This window comes from Bos taurus, chromosome 10 (assembly GCF_002263795.3).
Source record: "Bos taurus isolate L1 Dominette 01449 registration number 42190680 breed Hereford chromosome 10, ARS-UCD2.0, whole genome shotgun sequence".
Classification (NCBI taxonomy): Eukaryota; Metazoa; Chordata; class Mammalia; order Artiodactyla; family Bovidae; genus Bos; species Bos taurus.
This window is the reverse complement of record NC_037337.1, coordinates 95,298,340-95,311,190: the sequence shown is the minus strand read 5'-3', so window position 1 is coordinate 95,311,190 and position 12,851 is coordinate 95,298,340.

The window sequence follows — 12,851 nt, the reverse complement described above, 5'->3', positions numbered from 1 at the left end:
TAAAGCAAAATAGATGTTATTCTGGAACTCTCTTGCTTTTTCTGTGATGCAACAGATGTTGGCAATTTGATCTCTGATTCCTCTGCCTTTCCTAAAACCAGCTTAAACATCTGGAAGTGCACGGTTCACATATTGTTGAAGCCTGCCTTGGAGAATTTTGAGCATTACTTTATTAGTGTGTGTAATGAGTGCAACTGTGTGGTAGTTTGAGCATTTTTTGGCATTCCCTTTCTTTGGGATTGGAATGAAAACTGACCTTTTCTAGTCCTGAGGCCACTGCTCAGTTTTCCAAATTTGCTGGCATATTTAGTGCAGCACTTTCACAGCATCATTTTTCAGGATTTGAAATAGATCAACTGGAATTCCATCTCCAGGATGTCTCTCTCTAGGTCAGTGATCACTGCATTGTGATTATCTGGGTCGTGAAGATCTTCTTTGTATAGTTCATTACATCTTTTTTGGGTGTTAGTTCTAAAAGGTCTTGTAGAACCGTTCAACTTCAGCTTCTTCAGCATTACTGGTTGGGGCATAGCCTTGGATTACCATGATATTGAATGGTTTGCCTTTGAAATAAACAGAGATCATTCTGTTGTTTTTGAGATTGCATCCAAGTACTGTATTTCGGACTCTTTTGTTGACTGTGATGGCTACTTTATTTCTTCCAAGCAATTCCTGCCCACAATAGTAGATATAACGGTCATCTGAGTTACATTCACCCATTCTGGTCCAGTTTAGTTCGCTGATTCCTAGAATGTCAACGTTCACTCTTGCCATCTCCTGTTTGACCACTTCCAATTTGCCTTGATTCATGGAATTCACATTCCAGGTTCCTACGCAATATTGCTCTTTAGAGCATCGGATCTTGCTTCTATCACCAGTCACATCCACAACTGGGTGTTGTTTTTGCTTTGATTCCATCCCTCCATTCTTTCTGGAGTTATTTCTCCACTGATCTCCAGTAGCATATTGGGCACCCAGGGAGCTCATCTTTCAGTGTCCTATCTTCTTGCCTTTGTATAATTGACCCATAAGCATGTGTGTTAATTTCTAGTCTCTCTATTCTGTTCTGTTGATCTGTTTCTATTTCTGTGCCAGTAGCATGTTGTTTTAATTACTGTAGTTTTATAATACAGTCTGAAGTGAGATAGACCTCTAGTTGTATTCTTTTTTCTCAATATTACTTTGGCAATTCAGGGTCTTTTGTGGTTCCATATAAATTTTAGGATTTTTTGCTCTAGTACTGTGAAAAATATCATGGGGATTTTTGTAGGAATTGCACTTGATCTGTATGTTGCTTTGAGTAGTATGGCCATTTATCAGTACTAATTCTTCCAATTCAAGAGTATGGGATATGTTTCTTTTTCTTTGTATCACCTTCAGTTTCCTTCATCAGTGTTTTACAAGTTTCAGAGTATGGGTCTTTCATCTCTTTGGTTCAGTTTATTCCTAGGTATGTTTTTTTTTTTTTTTTTTAATTTTTTAAAACGAAATTTTAAATGGGATTGCTTGCTTTTACTGTCTTTTTCTGATAGTTCATTATTAATGTATAGAAAAACAGCACGTTTTTGTATGCTAATCTTGTATTATACAACTGTACTGAATTGATTTATCAGTTCTAATAGTTATTTTTGTGGAAACTGCCTTCTGTGGTTTTAATTGAGCATTGTGTATGATTACATTTCCTTTCCTTTCTATCATATAAGAATCATAACTTTTCTAATTCTGTTTCTAATCATAACTTAAAAAAAATTAGTTGTTGCCTTAGAACTCTATGACAATATACATTTCCAGCTAATCCAAGTTTACTTTCAAATAGGTAGTGTGAATACTTTATAATGACAAAGTAATTTTACTGCTTCCTCTCATCCCTTATATCATTGCTATAGTCCATTTCATTTACATATATGTATAATCACATACATTATTGTATTATTATTTTGAGCTAACCACTATCTGTTAGGTCTGTTAAGAATATTACTCTTATTCTTTTATCTATGATTTTTCTTTCTTTACATATACCTGAATTTCTAACCATGTAATTACCTTCTCTCTATGAACTTCTTTTAACATTTCATGAAAATCAAGTCTACTGGTGACAAATTTTCTACATTTTTCTTTTTCTGTAAAAGTCTTTACTCCTCCTTAACCTTTTCAAAATAATCTCATAGGGTACTAGTGCACTTCGTGGATTTTTCTCTCTTCACTCTGTATATTTTACTCTACTCTCTTCCTTGTGTGGTTTCTGAGGAGAAGTCAGATGTAATTTTTATTTTTTCTTATCTATAGGTAGATTTCACTTCTCTTTTTATTTATTTCAAGATATTTTCTTTATCTTTAATTTTCTGAAGTTTCAAAATCCTCCTTGGTGTTCTCTGAGTTTCCTGGATTATGGTTAAGTCTGACATTAATTTGGGGGATGTTCTTAGTCATTACAATTTCAAACATTTCTTTCTCTCTTTCTCTTGTTGGTATTCCTATTATGTGTAAGATACACCAATTGTAATTGTCCCACAGTCCTTAGATATAACATAGTAAATCTTGTATAGAAGATAGTAGATCTTATATATGATAGTAAATTTTATGTCTAAGATAGTATATCTTATATATAAGATAGATTATATATATTTTTTCAATTTTGTCCTCTTGTTCTTTCAATTTTAAAGGTTTCTACTGACATATTCTTAGGCTCAGATATTCTTTTCTCAACTATGTTCAGTCTACTAATAAGCCCATCAAAGGCATTCTTTATTTCTATTGCAGTATTTAGCTCTTCTATCTCTTTGCTTGCATTATCCATCGGTTCTTACATACTATCTGCTTTATCCATTGAAGCCCTTCACAGATTAACCATAACTGCTTTAAATCCCCAGTCTGATCATTCCAACAGCAGTGCCAAGTCTGGTTCTGATTCTTGTTCTGTCTCTTAAAAATGTGTTTTTTGCATTTGGTTATGTCCTTTATTTTTCTCCTTGATATCTAGACATGATATACCAGATTCAAAAAGTTATGTAAATAGGATTTTAATAATGTGGTGGTGAGATAAGGGAAGCATTGTATAGTCCTATAATAAGGAGTTAATCTTTTTAGTGAACTGTACCTCTGGACTGTGAACTTCACAAGTGTTTTTTTTTTTTTTTTTTTTTTTTTTAATTTTTTTGCCCCCCACCCACAGTTAGGTGAGACAGGATGACTAGACGACTAGAGTGGGCTGCAGTTGGGACATTACCTTCCCCCAGATCAATTAGCTCTGATAAAATCCCTATAGTTTAGATTCTACTTAAATAATTTCTTCTGAGAGCAGACTTGTTAAGGACCAAGTTCTTCTGTGTACACTTAGATTTCTATTCCTGTGGTTTCCATATGAGCAGATTCAACCAATATATATTCTATATATATATATATATTTATATATATTCTGGAATTAAATATATATATTGGATATATAATACAATTATATATATATATATATATATATATATTTAATTCTAGAAACTACCAAAATGTAAAAATTGAATTTGCTGCTGTTTATATAGCACTGTGATGTTTTAGATTTTATAAGTAAACTAGAGATGATTTAAAGTATATGGGAAGAAAGTGAAAGTGAAGTCACTCAGTCGTGTCCAACTCTTTGCGACCCCATGGACTGTAGTCTACCAGGCTCCTCTGTCCATAGAGTTTTCCAGGCAAGAATACTGGAGTGGGTTGCCATTTCCTTTCCCCAGTAGATCATCCCAAGCCAGGGATCGAACCAGGGTCTCCCGCATTGCAGGGTAAAGCAGACGCTTTACTGTCAAGCCACCAGAGAAGCCCTAGTATATGGAAGGATGTATGTAAATTTTATGTAAATACTGCACTATTTATATAAGGAACATGAGCATACTCACATTATGGGTGCCCAGGCCCCGGTGGATACTGAGGGATGACTGTATTTCAAAATGTTTCCTTTAATGCTCCTTAACATTTCATGCAAAGATGGGCTCAATAATGGACAGAAATGGTATGGACCTAACAGAAGCAGAAGATATTAAGAAGAGATGGCAAGAATACACAGAAGAACTGTACAAAAAAGATCTTCACAACCCAGATAATCACGATGGTGTGATCACTGACCTACAGCCAGACATCCTGGAATGTGAAGTCAAGTGGGCCTTAGAAAGCATCACTATGAACAAAGCTAGTGGAGGTGATGGAATTCCAGTTGAGCTATTCCAAATCCTGAAAGATGATGCTGTGAAAGTGCTGCACTCAGTATGCCAGCAAATTTGGAAAACTCAGCAGTGGCCACAGGACTGGAAAAGGTGAGTTTTCATTCCAATCCCAAAGAAGGGCAATGCCAAAGAATGCTCAAAGTACCACACAATTGTACTCATCTCACATGCTAGTAAAGTAATGCTCAAAATTCTCTAAGGCAGGCTTCAGCAATACTTGAACTGTGAACTTCCAGATGTTCAAGCTGGTTTTAGAAAAGGCAGAGAGACCAACGATCAAATTGCCAACATCTGATGGATCATCGAAAAAGCAATAGAGTTCGAGAAAAAACATCTATTTCTGCTTTATTGACTATGCCAAAGCTTTTGACTCTGTGGGTCACAATAAACTGTGGAAAATTCTGAAAGAGATGGGAATACCAGACCACCTGACCTGCCTCTTGAGAAACCTGTATGCAAGTAAGGAAGCAACAGTTAGGACTGGACAGGGAACAACTGACTGGTTCCAAATAGGAAAAGGAGTACACCAAGGCTGTATACTGTCACCATGCTTATTTAACTTATATGCAGAGTACATCATGAGAAACGCTGGGCTGGAAGAAGCACAAGATGGAATCAAGGTTGCTGGGAGAAATATCAATAACTTCAGATATGCAGATGACACCACCCTTATGGAAGAAAGTGAAAATAACTAAAGAGCCTTTTAATGAAAGTGAAAATAGAGAGTGAAAAAGTTGGCTTAAAGCTCAACATTCAGAAAATGAAGATCATGGCATCTGGTCCCATCACTTCATGGCAAATAGATGGGGAAACAGTGGAAACAGTGGCTAACTTTATTTTGGGGGGGGCTGAAAAATCACTGCAGATAGTGATTGCAGTCATGAAATTAAAAGATGCTTACTCCTTGAAAGAAAAGTTATGACCAACCTAGATAGCATATTGAAAAGCAGAGACATTACATTACAAAGGTCCATCTAGTCAAGGCTATGGTTTTTCCAGTGATCACGTATGGGTGTGAGAGTTGGACTATAAAGAAAGCTGAGCACCGAAGAATTAGTGCTTTTGAACTGTGGTGTTGAAGAAGACTCTTGAGAGTCCCTTGGACTGCAAGGAGATCCAACGAGTCCATCCTAAAGGAGATTAGTCCATTCATTGGAAGGACTGATGTTGAAGCTGAAACTCCAATACTTTGGCCACCTGATGCCAAGAGTTGACTCATTGGAAAAGACTCTGATGCTGGGAAGGATTGGGAGGAGAAGGGGACAGCAGAGGATGAGATGGTTGGATGGCATCACTGACTCAATGGACATGGGTTTGGGTGGACTCTGGGAGTTGGTGATGACAGGGAGGCCTGGTGTGCTGTGGTTCATGGGGTCGCAAAGAGTCGGACATGACAGAACAACTGAACTGAACTGAACTCCCCTATCAGAATCCCAAGTTTTCTTTATTATTTACTGTGAGAATGTGGATGACATCTTTAATTAGAGTTAAAACTCACAAAAGCATGCTAGTCCCCCAGTGACCGGATCGCTTTAGAATTTTTAACTCAAACTGCCCATGGTGAGCGTCTCTCAATGGCTCAATTATATTTCAGGTTTTCCTAATCAGGCACTGATTCCTACAGAGTTTTCTTATAACTTAGGATATTGTGTATTTTGTATACCTCAACCTATGAGAGCAGGGGCTTTATATGTCTTGTTTAATTTCTTATGCTAGCTCCCCAAATAGTGTCTGGCATATAACATGTTCTTATTAAATATCTGCCAAATGAATAAACTTATTAAGTCCTAGTACTCTACATCAGATATCCCATCAAAATTTCACCAAATAACCTGTAAGTCTGAATTTCAATATATTTTACTTTTTATTTCTCCTTGTTGAATTTTAGGGCTTCCTTGGTGGTTCAGTGGTAAAGAATCTGCCTGCCAAGCAAGAGAGGTGGATTCGATCTCTGGGTCAGGAAGATCCCCTGGTGAAGGAAATGGCAACCCACTCCAGTACTCTTGCATGGGAAATCCCATGGACACAGGAGCCTGGCAGGCAACAACTGATGGAGTTGCAGAGAGTCAGACATGACTGAGCAACTAAACAATAAGAATAATTTTACATTGAGAGAGAAGGAAAACAACTCATCATTATTTAATTGTGGGAAACCACTAGAATTTACACATACCTTTTTAGTTGGGCTATAAATATGTTTTAATGTCTCTATTATTATTTCTATTTATTAGGGACCATGTAACAAGAACCTCCTCTTAATAATATTAGTAGGTTCAAACTGGCTTCTCATCTCTGGACATAGTTGCAAAGCCAAACCCTCTCTGACAGTGAAAATTACTCAGTAGTGTCCGACTCTGTGACCCCATGGACAAGAATACTGGAGTGGGTTTGCCATTGCCTTCCCCAGGGGATCTTCCTGACCCAGGACTAAATTCAAGTCCCCTGCTTTTCAGGCAGATTCTCTATCCTCTGTGCCATCAGGGAAGCCCAAACCTTCTCTGTGAAGGGTGGATAGAGAATCAAGCAACCTATCTCTACTTTCTCCTCCCATCTCCACAGAATCTAAGGGAACTCTTGATGACACATTCAGGAGTATGTGAAGAAATATATTGCATTACATTAAGACAGAAATCCATATTGTTCTAGTTCTCCATGAAGACCCACATGTATGCCACGGTCTCACTCTAATATCTGCCTGTAAGAACTGTTGGAATTGGATATACATTCGGTTTGCCACTTTTATACTACTTAAAGTACTCAATAATTTAATTCACCCACACACAAGAATTTGTTTCAAAACGCATCCCTACCTCCAAGTAGGCTTTAGTGGTTTAGTTGCTAAAACTTGTTCAACTCTTGCACCCCATGGACTGTAGCCCTCCAGGCTCCTCTGACAATGGGATTCTCCAGGAAAGAATACTGAAGTGGGTTGCCATTTCCTTCTCCAGGGCATCTTTCCAATCCAAGAATCGAACCCGAGTCTCCTGCACTGCAGGCAGATTGTTTACCAACTGAGCTACAAGGGAAGTTCTAAAGAGCTTGCAATTTAAAACACTAATCAGAACCAGAAAACTAGGGATAAAACAGAGCTATTAAAATACAAAAAGAGCAGATGTAGGAGTTCCCAGTTTTCTAAGATGAAAAGATTACACCACTGTACTTGTGTTCTGAGTCTATTAATGCATTCAGTTTTCTGGCAATGAAGAAAAACTTTTTGTCTTAACTGATGGAACAGATTGGCTTTCAGAGTCTCTTTCTTCTACAAAAGATATTCTACAAAAGCATGTGTTCAGCAGTTCCAATTTTTTTTTCTTTTAGCAGCACAATTTAAGCAGGAAATGAGCACTGCAGTAGATTAAATTATTGGTCTCAAATTTTGACTCCCTCTTATAGACTAATACATCGATACAGTTTCCGTGGCCTCATGATAGGCACGTTATTTTTGCTCTATATCTTCATTCTCTATCTGTTCTGTATACCTGACTTTGGCTGTAGCCTCCTGACGTTCTGTTCAAAGGAATGTTAGGACATGATAGAAAGTAGTTGGAATGCTCTCTTTTGCTTCTGTGACTATCATGAGAACACGACCCATTTAGGACCTAGAGCACCAGCCTGGGTCCAAAGACCAATAAAGCAGAGACTCCCACCAATCTGCAGACCAGCAGTTTGGAGCAAAGCTGATGCAGCCAATGCACAGTGTATATGCCATGATGGTTACGGCAATAGCTAACTACCACACGTTTCTTCCTCAAGGCACAAATGGAATTTATACAAAGGAAACTGAGTACTAAAAATAAATCTGTTTCTACATATTTCAAAACCTCAGGCTACTATCTTTAGATGAGCATAGCAAAGGCAAATATGAAATACGTATGTGACCACTGGCTTTAGGGCTATTGATACTATAAAACAATGTTTCCACCATTGAAAATCTTACAAACTGTCAGGGTCAAGTTTGGGTTTAGTTCAAGCTGACTTAGAGAGTAAGGAAGAGATCTGCCCACAACCCCACAAGTTTCTAGGCACAAATGTTCTCTGTATCAGTGGAAAACAAATGGGCCTGGGAGCTGGAAGTGGGGATTATATGGTGCCAGTCTTCTTGGGGTGTAAGAAAAAAATTACTTATGGAAGAGGACCCTGAATTTTCGCTTAACAGATAAAGTGAGGATACTACAAGAAGCAAGCATAGCAAGAGTATTTTATATATTGGTCTGATCTGAGCAAAGCCTTAAAGAAGGCAATAGTAAGCAAGCATGAAATAAATTATTTAGAGAAAGAAAATAGCCAACAAGGATTTTTCAGTCCCAAAGGTCAAGGCCTAACATGACCAAGAGTAGCTATTTGATAAGACCCCAAGAGAGGAACGTTGTCTCCTAACATAAAATATCCAAGGGCGCTAGGCACAGGACCATGTTTTAAATTGCTGTTCAATAGCTAACTCATGGTCAATTATTTGCAGCCCCGGGGTCTGAAGCACACCAGGCATCGCTGTCCTTCAGTTCAGTTTAGTTCAGTCACTCAGTTGTGTCTGATTCTTTGCGATCCCATGAACTGCAGCACGCCAGGCCTCCCTGTCCATCACCAACTCTCAGAGTTTACTCAAACTCATGTCCACTGAGTCGATGATGCCATCCAACCATCTCATCCTCTGTCGTCCCCTTCTCCTCCCGCCTTCAATCGTTTCCAGCATCATAGTCTTTTCAAATGAGTCAGTTCTTTGCATCAGGCCAAAGTATTGGAGTTTCAGCTTCAATATCATTCAACTTCCAATGAATATTCAGGGTCGATTTCCTTTAGAATTGACTGGTTTGATCTCCTTGCTGTCCAAGGGACACAAGTGTTTTCTCTAGCACCACAATTCAAAAACATCAATTCTTTAGCACTCAGCCTTCTTTACGGTCCAACCCTCACATTTGTACATGACTACTGGAAAAAAACATAGCTTTGACCATACAATCGTTTGTCACCAAAGTAATGTCTCTGCTTTTTAATATGCTGTCTAGGTTGGTCATAGCTTTTCTTCCAAGGAGAAAGCATCTTTTAATTTCATGGCTGCAGTCACTATTCTCAGTGATTTTAGAAACCAAGAAAATAAAATCTGTCACTATTTCCGCTTTTTCCCCATCTATTTGCCATGAAGTGATAGGTCTGGATACCCTGATCTTAGTTTTTGGATGCTGAGTTTTAAGCCTGCTTTTTCAACCTCCTATTCACCTTCATCAAGAGGCTCTTTAGTTCCTCTTCACTTTCTGCCATTAGAGTGGTATCATCTGCATATCTGCAGTTGTTGATATTTCTCCCAGAAATCTTAATTTCAATTTGAGATCTATCCAGCCTAGCATTTTACATGATGTACTCTGCATATGAGTTAAATAAGCAGGGTAACAATATACAGCTTTGACATGCTCCTTTCCCAACTTTGAACCAGTTTGTTTTTCCATGTCCAATTCTAACTGTTGCTTCTTGACCTGCATACCAATATCTCAGGAGGTAGGTAAGGTAGTCTGGTATTCCCATCATTTTAAGAATTTTCCACAGTTTGTTTTGATCCACACAGTCAAAGGCTTTAGTGTAGTCAATGAAGCAGATGTTGTCTGGAATTCCCTTGCTTTCTCTATGATCGAATGGTTGTTGGCAATTTGATATCTGGTTCCTCTGCCTTTTCTAAATCCAGCTTGCACATCTAGAAATTCTCAGTTCACATACTACTGAAGCCTAGCTTGAAGGATTTGAGCATTATCTTGCTAGTACATGAAATGAAAGCAATTGTGCAGTAGTTTGAGCATCCTTTGGCATTGCCTTTCTTTGGGATTAGAATGAAAATTGACCTTTTCCAGTCCTGTGGCCACTGCTGAGTTTTCCAAATTTGTTAACATATTGAGTGCATCACTTCAACATCATCATCTTTTTAGATTTTAAATAGCCCTGCTGAAATTCCATCACCTCCACTAGCTTTATTTGTAATGATGCTTCCTAAGACATACTTGTCTTCACACTCCAGGATATCTGTCTCTAGTTGAGTGCCAGCACCATCATGGTTGTATGGGTCATTAAGACGTCTTTTGTATAGTTCTGTGTATTCTTGCCACGACTTGTTAATCTCTTCTTTTCTGTTAGGTCCTTGCCTTTTCTGTCTTTAGTTGTGCCCATCCTTACATGAAATATTCCCTTGTTATCTCCAGTTTTCTTGAAGAGATCCCTCGTCTTTCCTGTTCTATTGTTTCCTCTACTTCTCTGCATTGCTCACTTAAGAAGGCTTTCTCACCTCTTGCTATTCTTTGGAACTCTGCATTTAGATGGATATATCTTTCCTTTTTCCTTTGCCTTTTGCTTCTCCTTTTCTCAGCTATTCGTGAGTCCTTTTCAGACAACCACTTTTCCCTCTTGCATTACTTTTTCTTGGGATGGTTTTGGCCATCACCTCCTGTACAGTGTTGCAAACCTCTGCCATAGTTCTTTTGGCATTCTGTTACCAGATCTAATCCTTTGAGTCTATTCATCACCTGTACTATATAATCCTGAGGTCATACCTGAATGGTCTAGTGGCTCTCCCCATTTCTTCAATTGAAGCCTGAATTTTGCAATAAAGAGCTGATCATCTGAGCCACAGTCAGCTCCAGGTCTTATTTTTGCTATCTAGAGCTTCTCCATCTTTGGCTGCAAAGAATATAATCAATCTTATTTTGGTATTGACCATATGGTGATGTCTATGTGTACAGTCATCTGTTTTTCTCACTACACAAAACACTGTGAACATTATGTTTTCAGGGTTTCTTCACATTGATTCATATAGGTCTAGTAATTTGGTAACACTTAGAGTAGTCCATTCAGTATTTTCTTCTTTCTATGTCAAAATATATTAAGATAGTTTCTTAATTATCTTTTTAATTACAGCTAGTGATACAGTAATGCTCCTCATATAATTTCCTAGTGTGGAATTATACATTCAATATAAAACATTTTAGATGAATTTTAAAACATAACACAAAATATAATATTTTACTTTGTTTATGGGTGATTAAATATGTAGTAGAAATAAAACAATAGACAGGAATGAAGTACAGACACTTTATTATAGTAGTTGCTGCTTCTGGGGAGAGTGAAGGGGAATACAACTGTGCAAAGGAACAAGATAGATTTCAGAAGTATCTGCAGTGATCTTATTATATATGATGAAATATATGATGAAATAGGGCTGACTATAAACAATAACTAAATCAGGGTTAATAACTGTATGTGTACTTGTTGCATTATTTTTTAAAGGTTTTTGAGTTTTAAAACTTTCAAAATAGGTTAAAAACAAAAGCATGTATATCTTATGACTTAAATATTCACTTTTGGTGTATAAATGGTAAGAAACTCTGGCTCATGTATAGTATAATCTGTACAAAGAATGTCCATCAAGTGTAATGATTATAAAAGGAAAATAATCCACAAATTAATAAATAAATATTAGTATGTGAAATAAATATAAATAATAAAAAAAATTGAATTGATACTCATTGAACAAAATTTGGAAAATTCAGATATCTATGAGGGGAAAAGAATCGTATGTTTGATTATGTCTCAGGGTCTATGAGTGTCAACATTCTATTTCCTCTCTGAATTGTATGTGTTGAGGGGATGGGGGTATTTGAACAGTTAAAGTTATAACTGATAGGGATAATATAGCAACTTGGTTTTTTACTAAAAATTTATATTTTATCCCATAATTTTAAAACCTATTTTTGTTAGCAGGGACTGCTAACATGTTTCTCAAGTCACCTTAATCTCTTTCTCTTTACAATGACTATTTCAAAATTTCTCCTTTCTCTACAAAAGTCTCATCTTCCTATATATTTTCTCACCTTCCCATATTCTGACAGTTACCTAACCTCAGACTGGAATCCTTCACTACTTGTGTTCCAATTACACATGGGTGTTCTTATCATTCTTACCTTTTGTTATGGTGAAGGCACTGTTGGTTTGATGAAGGCATTAAGGTAGTGACCAATGCCCTTCCTGGCTTCAGTAGCACACCCTAGTAGCAATGTTACCCCTTATGCATTTAATCTCACCTTGGTAGTGTATTTCCAATAGTTGTTTAAAATCCCTTATATTTCACATTAAAATAAAAATTAAAAAGGCTTATTATAAACTCCCCACCTATTTCACTGCTGCTTTCCCTACTCTCTACACCCTTCTTTGGAAGGAATGGTGCTAAAGCTGAAACTCGAGTACTTTGGCCACCTCATGGGAAGAGTTGACTCATTGAAAAAGACTGATGCTGGGAGGGATTGGGGACAGGAGGAGAATTAAACAGTATAAAAATCAGAAAAAGCAAAAAAAAAAAAATCAGCTAATATTGTCTGTATTCCCATTTTCTCTGAATTATTTATCAAACTGCAATGAACTATTATATATAATAAAAAGGGCCTTTGGTTAGGAGATCTCATTTGATTTTCAGGTTTACAAGTGCAACTTAATTGTGGCCCTTATAGACTACCCTTTAATTCTATTGAGTGTCCAAAATATCTATAAGTTGAAAAATTAATGTTATAGAAATTGTAAATTAAAAAAATAGAAAATTTAATTAAAATAGAAATATATAGTTTACCCTGAGGGAAAGGGAGACAAGAAAGGCCCTTTTAAAAGCAAGATTTA